Source organism: Mytilus edulis, chromosome 1 (assembly GCF_963676685.1).
Source record: "Mytilus edulis chromosome 1, xbMytEdul2.2, whole genome shotgun sequence".
NCBI classification, from domain to species: domain Eukaryota; kingdom Metazoa; phylum Mollusca; class Bivalvia; order Mytilida; family Mytilidae; genus Mytilus; species Mytilus edulis.
This window is the reverse complement of record NC_092344.1, coordinates 74,980,498-74,990,381: the sequence shown is the minus strand read 5'-3', so window position 1 is coordinate 74,990,381 and position 9,884 is coordinate 74,980,498.

Genomic DNA, 9,884 nt, shown 5'->3' with positions numbered 1-9,884 from the left:
ACATAAAAAGTATACACAAGACAAGTTATAAATATGCATTCTACAGAAATTTAAATTTTTGATCTTATATTTTTTGTTTTGATAAAATCAATCCAATATTTGAGAAGCTATTTACAAAAACGTTAATAAACTTTTCTTTTTGTTTCAACTTTATAATAAAACTAGTCCTCAATGTCACCTAATTTTACATAAAGTATATATAATAAATAAAATGTTCTCTCTATTAAATATTTTGCCATCTACCAATTTCAATAGACATTTTTTTTTTATTGTGTTCCAAGTTCTAAATCTACAAAAGAATAACTATTTTTGTAACATTGAATACAAAAGAAAGCTTCGCAAGTTAGACTGTTTTTGGCATGATTGTTTTTATTCCACATTTTGTTTTAAAAATATATTTAGCCATTAAAACTCATCCTTGTCCCGTATGACATTTCCTGAACGAGTGAAAATCTGAAATAATTATTTTATTAAGCTTATCTTTATTGCGATAGCCTATTATTGAAAAAAGGGTCTAATTTAAAATTTCATGAAGTAAGATTCATACCCCCAGAGACATTTAATATACTAGTAAACAATAGAAACGACACAAGGCAATATATTAATCATATAAAATAAAATTAGATACAACAGCTTTGCTCATTGTGGAAAGCCGTAAGATGACCTATAGTTGTTAATGTCTATGTCATTCGTCTCTTTGGCAATCATGCCACATCTTCTTTTTTTTATATAATTTGCGTTCATCAGCTTCATGTGCACTTTGGTGGAAAGCAATAGTTTGAAGTTGTCTCATTCACAATCGAACCACATCTACTTCTTTTTATTCTATCCAAAACCGGGAATTATAGCTGCAATAGGCATTGTTTTTGAGCGGATTAAGTAAAGAGTGGACAATATTTCTGTACTCAAGCCTAACCAATGGGTTCGAAAAAAGGGTATAAGAGTAAATATTGATGAGACAACAACCCAACAACACAGACAATCAAGACATTAAAAGTTAACAGTCATATGTTTTTTTTTATTATAGAGAGATCCCTATACAGATTCAGATTCAATATTTTATTAGAGTCTCACCACTTGCAATACATATAATACAATCATCATAATGTATACATTGAATAAAACAGTAATTTTATAAATTAAAATACAAGTGCCATTATATAAAGAATTATGAGAGACTATAGAAATCAATATAAATTATTAACTATATATTTATCATGTCTATAAAACATTTCCATTGTGTAAAACTATGAAACTACATTTATCATGTCTATAAAATATTTCAGGTCTGTAAAAACATATTTATCAATTAAGCATATAAAAAACTATTTCTTCTACTTAAAATATTAAAGCAGGTCTTGGCAACCATATCAAAACAATCTGTACTTTTAAAAGGGTATATAAACTTCTCATACACCTTATCAAGCCAAAAAAAAAAAGTTCTATGTTTAAATAAAGTAAGGAGCTAATTTCATATTACCTGCCATTAAAAATATCACAAAAGGCACATATATATTTTGTGTGGATGAAAAGTTTAACCATACCATTTTTATAATATCAATTCGTGGAAATCAAACTAAGTACATGCAATAAAAATCAGAACAAGGAAAATACTTCTCTATTTATTAACTATAACTACTAGAGTAGATAATGATCGTTGAATATGCCTTATGTCAAGACCTGTCCAGAGACAAATTCAAGTTCCAAATGTTATATGAATATGAACCGTGTTCTAGACTGATAGTGTCGAGAAAGATTTTTAGCGTGCTAGTTCACAAGGTAACACTCCGTATTAAAACATCATTTAGAAACTCGAGCACATACCAGTCGAGTTTTTTTTTTACAGATATATCATGTAATGGAGGGAAGTATAACTAAATTATTAATGCCACTTGCTAAGCGGAGGAACAGCAATTCTAAATTTTGACGTATTTGGTTTGACCCGGCCGGGATTTGAACCCACGATTTCCCGAACCAAGTGCAAAAACATAACCAAGAGAAATCTGTCAGAAAAATATAGTATCATACCAGATAAAACTACATTGTAAAATGCAATAAGTAACCCAATCTCAAAGAATTTTCCCTTTTATTTTAGGCAGCAAAATGCATTTAACCAATTGATATTATTGAAAACTGTACTTGAAAAACGATGGTCGATTTAAGCGTAGATTTCATGCACGAACGCTTTCTGCACATTTGTTACTCTTGCAGCAATTAATTGAAGGATCCATGTGTGACCAGCTGTTGCAAGGCTAAACTCACGAAGTTCTTTTTTTTATCCAATATATCCTCATTTTGCAAATTACCATTCCAAGTTCCATGTCCATTCTCCCAGTCGACCTTTTATATTTGCTATGAAAAGCCTACCTATTGTATTTAAGAAATAATTCATGGGGGCTTGAATATATCGTGATTTTACCACGGGTTGGCCCTTTACGACAAATATTTTACCCCTGAGCGATAGCGAGGGGTAAAATATCGGCATAAAGGGACAACCCGTGGTAAAATCTAGATATATTCAAGCCCCCATGAATTATTTCGATTCTGATAGGACACATACGGCAATTCTTTTGGATCGAAGCGCTCTAGGTGTAGGCAAATATTTGCCGTTCCCATAAATAAACGCACTAATAAACTAGCGTAAAAGAACGGAGCAAACTGCATTAGTGACATGCTTAAACTATTTAAAATAATGTATTTAGACAGTTTTGGATGAATTTGAATGATAATTTATTTATATGTCTTATATGATGTACAATAAAGGGCTTTTGCCACATTTTAGCATCATTTGTGTATGTTTCCTTGTGATGATTTTCGGATTCACAAGCGTGTATTTTCCCGTAAAATGCTTACATTCTAACGTCATTGTTCTATGACGTCGGGTATCTAGTTCATAAAAAAGCATATGACGTGGGAGTACAATCGGAACAGCACTGGCAATATATTCATATTTTACCACGGGTGTGTACTCAAAGCGTTTGAAGGACGTCATGTTAGAATTATAATTAATGTGTTCTCGTTATGAACATACATGAAATATTTGCCACAGGACGTAAAACAAACAACATTTATTAAACACTCATTAATAATAAATATCATGAAAACCATATACGAAGGCAAGATTTGCACAATCCTATAAAGTAATATTTCCATGTATCCGTTTCGATACTTATGGAAACTTTAACGATCCTTTCCAGGTTTGCGTTCAATATCGTAGCAGCTACGTAGTGCGACGTAGATTTATGACTATTGAACGAGTAGCTAGCTTAGCTGCTATTAATATCTACGTAGCAGCTAGGCTAGCCACCCGTTCAATAGTCATAAATCTACATAGCCCTATATAGCCGATAAGATATTGAACGCAACCCAAGGTCGTGTTCAATATCGTAGCGGCTATGTAGCTGGTATAAATATCGATGTAGCAGCTAGGCTAAATACAAAGGTTGAGTTCAATATCGTAGCAACTACGTAGTGATCAATATATATGTAGCAACTGGGCTGAGTTCAATATCATAACATGCAGGTACGTAGCGGCTACATAGCTGCTATATATATCTATGTATATTGGTATTTTACAAACGTTAACAATCGTTAACGTTTGTAAAATACCAACAAAACTGACGAATTCATCTTAGATCACAATACGTATCAAAATTTAATCCTATGGGAGAAAAAATAATCCTGTAGGACAAAGTTAATCCTAAGGGAAAACAAAATATCCGACAGGACAAAATTTATCCTAAGGGAGAGAAAAAAATCCGGTAGGAGAAAAAAATATCCTATGGGAGAAAAAACATCCCTCAGGACAAAATAAATCCCTTAGGAGAAAAAATTATCCTAAGGGACATTTGTTTCTGACAAAAAGTCGTTCATGATAATCCTATAGGATAAAAAAAATCCTATCGGATTTAACACTTTTTTTGAAAATCCTACGGGATTTTAAATCCCATAGGATATTAATTTTATCCCATAGGAGATAAATTTTCCTATAGGATAAATAAATCCGATAGGATTTATATATCCCGTAGGATATAAAAAATATCCTATGGGATTATGACTTTATCCTATAGGATTTCTGAAAATCCTGTAGGATTTTTAAAAATCCTATGGGAGAAAAAAATATCCTACAGGATTTTGTCACTGTTTTCACTCCAGTTGCCGAACCGGGCGAGCCACACCAAATTTTTTTTTGTATTGTGTTATTTATTCCCAGAGGTACATTATTGCCAAATTTGGTGATTCTACGACAAAAAAAAGTGTGGTTCCAATTTGCACTTATGAGAAGTGCAAATTAATCCAAGAACATGTTCTAGATATGTGAGCGACAGGCGTAGAAGGTTTGTGGTCAATACGGACAACTGTGATCAAAAGGGGAGTCATTGGGTTGCATTTCATTTCCCCGCATCGGGTCCATCAGAATTTTTCGACTCCTTAGGACGATTACCGGAAAAGTACCAACGCTATTTCAGAAATGTACTCATCGTCAATCGACCGAAATACTGTGTGGTTTGCAATCAAATCCAACCCGATGATTCAGATACATGTGGCCTGTATTGCATTTATTACGTCAAATTGAGATGTCGGGACTCGAGATGAAGGACATTATCAACAACTTTTCATCCACTGACACGATTCAGAATGACAGTAAACTCGTAGCTCTATTTGGTTAAATGAAAAATAATGATACAAAAAAAAATAATGAAAAAAGAAAGAAAAAAAAACAGAAGAAAAGAAAAAAAACCTACATGGATGTATAGCAGGTCTCAAGTCTTGAAAAACTCTTTCTAGGGTCACTAAAAGTATTCACCCTGGAGGGTAGCCTGGTCAAACATTAAGATATAGCGTCCAGGATTTAAGCCCAAAAATGGCGTCGGCGTCTCGATGTCCGAGTAACATGGTCCAACCCGAAGTTTGCGTCTTGATTTCAGGGTCGACTATGGCGTCCGCTTTAAGGCCCAAATATTGCGTCGGCGTCTGCGCCAACTTTCGAATATGGCGTCAGCGTCCGACGTCCACCTTAATGGGGGTCATTCTGTCTCACAAACACTACTGTTGTCTCATTGACAATCATACAACATCTACTTTTTTATATTATATATGTATTATCTATACGTATATATTTTCTATATACGAATTTTACATGTTTAGATGATGCAATGAAAATTCAGAAGATATGTGGTAATATTGCCAATGGGAAACTTATCCACCATAGACAAACGAATGTGAATCAGCCAGGAGTTACACATATGTATTCATGTAAAATGCTATTAAAACCCATTCCTGACTAGATGTGACGAAAAACGATATAGTGCTCCTATATTCCGTCTACTAACATAATTTATCTATACCTACCGTCTGTGATTAACATGCAATAAAATGCTCCTATATACCGTCTATTATTATTTTTTTTCTAAACCTACCGTCGGTAGTTAACATGCGATATAGTGCTCCTATATACCGTCTATCAACATAATTTATCTATACCTACCGTCGGTGATCAACATGCAATATAGTGCTCCTATATACCGTCTATCAACATAATTTATCTATACCTACCGTCGGTGATTAACATGCAATAAAATGCTCCTATATACCGTCTATTATTAATTTTTTTCTAAACCTATCGTCGGTAGTTAACATGCGATATAGTGCTCCTATATTCCGTCTTCCAACAGTATTTATCCATATCTACCGTCGGTGGTTAACATGCAATACAGTACTCCTATTCACCGTATATCAACAGTATTTGTCTATACCTACCGTCGGTGGTTAACATACAATATAGTGCTCCTATATACCGTCTATCAACAGTATTTGTCTATACCTACTGTCGGCAGTTAACATACAATATAGTGCTCCTATATACCGTCTATCAACAGTATGTGTCTATACCTACTGTCGGTAGTTAACATACAATATAGTGCTATTACACATACCGTCTATCAACAGTATTTGTCTATACCTACGGCAGGTAGTTAACATACAATATAGTGCTCCTATATACCGTCTATCAACAGTATTTGTCTATACCTACCGTCGGTGATTAACATACGATATAGTGCTATTACACATACCGTCTATCAAAAGTTTTAGTCTTTACCTACTGTTGGTAGTTAACATACAATATAGTGCTCCTATATACCGTCTATCAACAGTATTTGTCTATACCTACTGTCGGTAGTTAACATACAATATAGTGCTCCTACATGTGTATATACCGTCTATCAACAGTATTTGTCTATACCTACTGTCGGTAGTTAACATACAATATAGTGCTCCTATATACCGTCTATCAACAGTATTTGTCTAATACCTACTGTCGGTACTTAACATACAACATAGTGCTCCTATATACCGTCTATCAACAGTATGTGTCTATACCTACCGTCGGTAATTAACATACAATATAGAGCTCCTATATACCGTCTATCAACAGTATTTGTTTATACCTACCGTCGGTGGTTAACATACAATATAGAGCTCCTATATACCGTCTATCAAGAGTTTTAGTCTATACCTACTGTTGGTAGTTAACGTACAATGTAGTGCTCCTATATACCGTCTATCAACAGTATTAGTCTATACCTACTGTCGGTAGTTAACATGCAATATAGTCCTCCTATATACTGTCTATCAACAGTATTTGTCTATACCTACCGTTAGTGGTTAACATGCCATACAGTACTCCTATATGTCGTCTATCAACAGTATTTGTCTGTACCTACCGTCGGTGGTTAACATGCCATACAGTACTCCTATATATCGTCTATCAACAGTATTTGTCTGTACCTACCGTCGGTGGTTAACAAGCATTACAGTACTCCTCTATACCGTCTATCAACATTATTTTTCTCTACCTACCGTCGGTGGTTAACATATAATACAGTGCACCTATATACCGTCTATTATCAGTATTTTTCTCAACCTACCATAGGTGGTTAATATGCAATATAGTGCTCCTATATACCGTCTATCAACACTATGTTTCTAACCTGTTTCTATACCCACCGTCGGTGGTTAACATGCAATACAGTGCACCTATATACCGTATATCAACAGTATTTGTCTATACCTATCGTCGGTGGTTAACATGCAATATAGTCCTCCTATATACTGTCTATCAACAGTATTTAGTCTATACCTACCGTCGGTGGTTAACATGACATATAATACTCCTATATACCGTATATCAACAGTACCTGTTTATACTTACCATCGGTGGTTAACAAGCAATACAGCACTCCTATATACCGTATATCAAAAGTATTTGTCTATACCTACCGTCGGTGGTTAACGTAAAATATAGTGCTGTCTATTAAAATTATATGTCTATACATACTGTCGGTGGTTAACATACAATAAAGTGCTCCTATAAACCGTCTATCAACAGTATTTGTCTATACCTACCGTCGGTGGTTAACATGCAATATAGTCCTCCTATATACTGTCTATCAACAGTATTTGTCTTTACCTACCGTTAGTGGTTAACATGCCATACAGTACTCCTATATATCGTCTATCAACAGTATTTGTCTGTACCTACCGTCGGTGGTTAACATGCCATACAGTACTCTTATATACCGTATATCAACAGTACCTGTCTATACCTACTGTCGGTAGTTAAAATACAATATAGTGCTCCTATATACCGTCTATCAACAGTATTTGTTTATACCTACCGTCGGTGGTTAACATACAATATAGTGCTCCTATATACCGTCTATCAAGAGTTTTAGTATATACCTACTGTTGGTAGTTAACGTACAATGTAGTGCTCCTATATACCGTCTATCAAAAGTATTTGTCTATACCTACCGTCGTTAGTTAACATACAATATAGTGCTCCTATATACCGTCCATCAACAGTATTTGTCTATACCTACTGTCGGTAGTTAAAATACAATATAGTGCTCCTATATACCGTCTATCAACAGTACCTGTCTATACCTACCATCGTGGTTAACAAGCATTACAGTACTCCTATATACCGTCTATCAATACTATTTTTCTCTACCTACTGTTGGTAGTTAACATACAATATAGTGCTCCTATATACCGTCTATCAACAGTATGTGTCTATACCTACTGTCGGTAGTTAAAATACAATATAGTGCTCCTATATACCGTCTATCAACAGTATTTGTTTATACCTACCGTCGGTGGTTAACATACAATATAGTGCTCCTATATACCGTCTATCAAGAGTTTTAGTCTATACCTACTGTTGGTAGTTAACGTACAATGTAGTGCTCCTATATACCGTCTATCAAAAGTATTTGTCTATACCTACCGTCGTTAGTTAACATACAATATAGTGCTCCTATATACCGTCCATCAACAGTATTTGTCTATACCTACTGTCGGTAGTTAAAATACAATATAGTGCTCCTATATACCGTCTATCAACAGTACCTGTCTATACCTACCATCGGTGGTTAACAAGCATTACAGTACTCCTATATACCGTCTATCAATACTATTTTTCTCTACCTACCGTCGGTGGTTAACATATAATACAGTGCACCTATATACCGTCTATTATCAGTATTTTTCTCAACCTACCATAGGTGGTTAATATGCAATATAGTGCACCTATATACCGTCTATCAACACTATGTTTCTAACCTGTTTCTATACCCACCGTCGGTGGTTAACATGCAATACAGTGCACCTATATACCGTATATCAACAGTATTTGTCTATACCTATCGTCGGTGGTTAACATGCAATATAGTCCTCCTATATACTGTCTATCAATAGTATTTAGTCTATACCTACCGTCGATGGTTAACATACAAAATAGTACTCCTATATACCGTCTATCAACAGTATTTGTCTATACCTACTGTCGGTAGTTAACGTACAATATAGTGCTCCTATATACCGTCTATCACCAGTATTTGTCTATACCTATACCGTCGGTAGTTAACATACAATATAGTGCTCCTATATACAGTCTATCAACAGTATTTGTTATACCTACTGTCGGTAGTTAACATACAATATAGTGCTCCTATATACCGTCTATCACCAGTATTTGTCTATACCTACTGTCGGTAGTTAGCATACAATAGTGCTCCTATATACCGTCTATCAACAGTATTTGTCTATACCTACCGTCGATGATTAACATACGATATTGTCCTATTATATATACCGTCTATCAAGAGTTTTAGTCTATACCTACTGTTGGTAGTTAACATACAATATAGTGCTCCTATATACCGTCTATCAACAGTATGTGTCTATACCTACTGTCGGTAGTTAAAATACAATATAGTGCTCCTATATACCGTCTATCAACAGTATTTGTTTATACCTACCGTCGGTGGTTAACATACAATATAGTGCTCCTATATACCGTCTATCAAGAGTTTTAGTCTATACCTACTGTTGGTAGTTAACGTACAATGTAGTGCTCCTATATACCGTCTATCAACAGTATTTGTCTATACCTACCGTCGTTAGTTAACATACAATATAGTGCTCCTATATACCGTCTATCAACAGTATTTGTCTATACCTACTGTCGGTAGTTAAAATACAATATAGTGCTCCTATATACCGTCTATCAACAGTATTTGTCTATACCTACCGTCGATGATTAACATACGATATTGTCCTATTATATATACCGTCTATCAAGAGTTTTAGTCTATACCTACTGTTGGTAGTTAACATACAATATAGTGCTCCTATATACCGTCTATCAACAGTATGTGTCTATACCTACTGTCGGTAGTTAAAATACAATATAGTGCTCCTATATACCGTCTATCAACAGTATTTGTTTATACCTACCGTCGGTGGTTAACATACAATATAGTGCTCCTATATACCGTCTATCAAGAGTTTTAGTCTATACCTACTGTTGGTAGTTAACG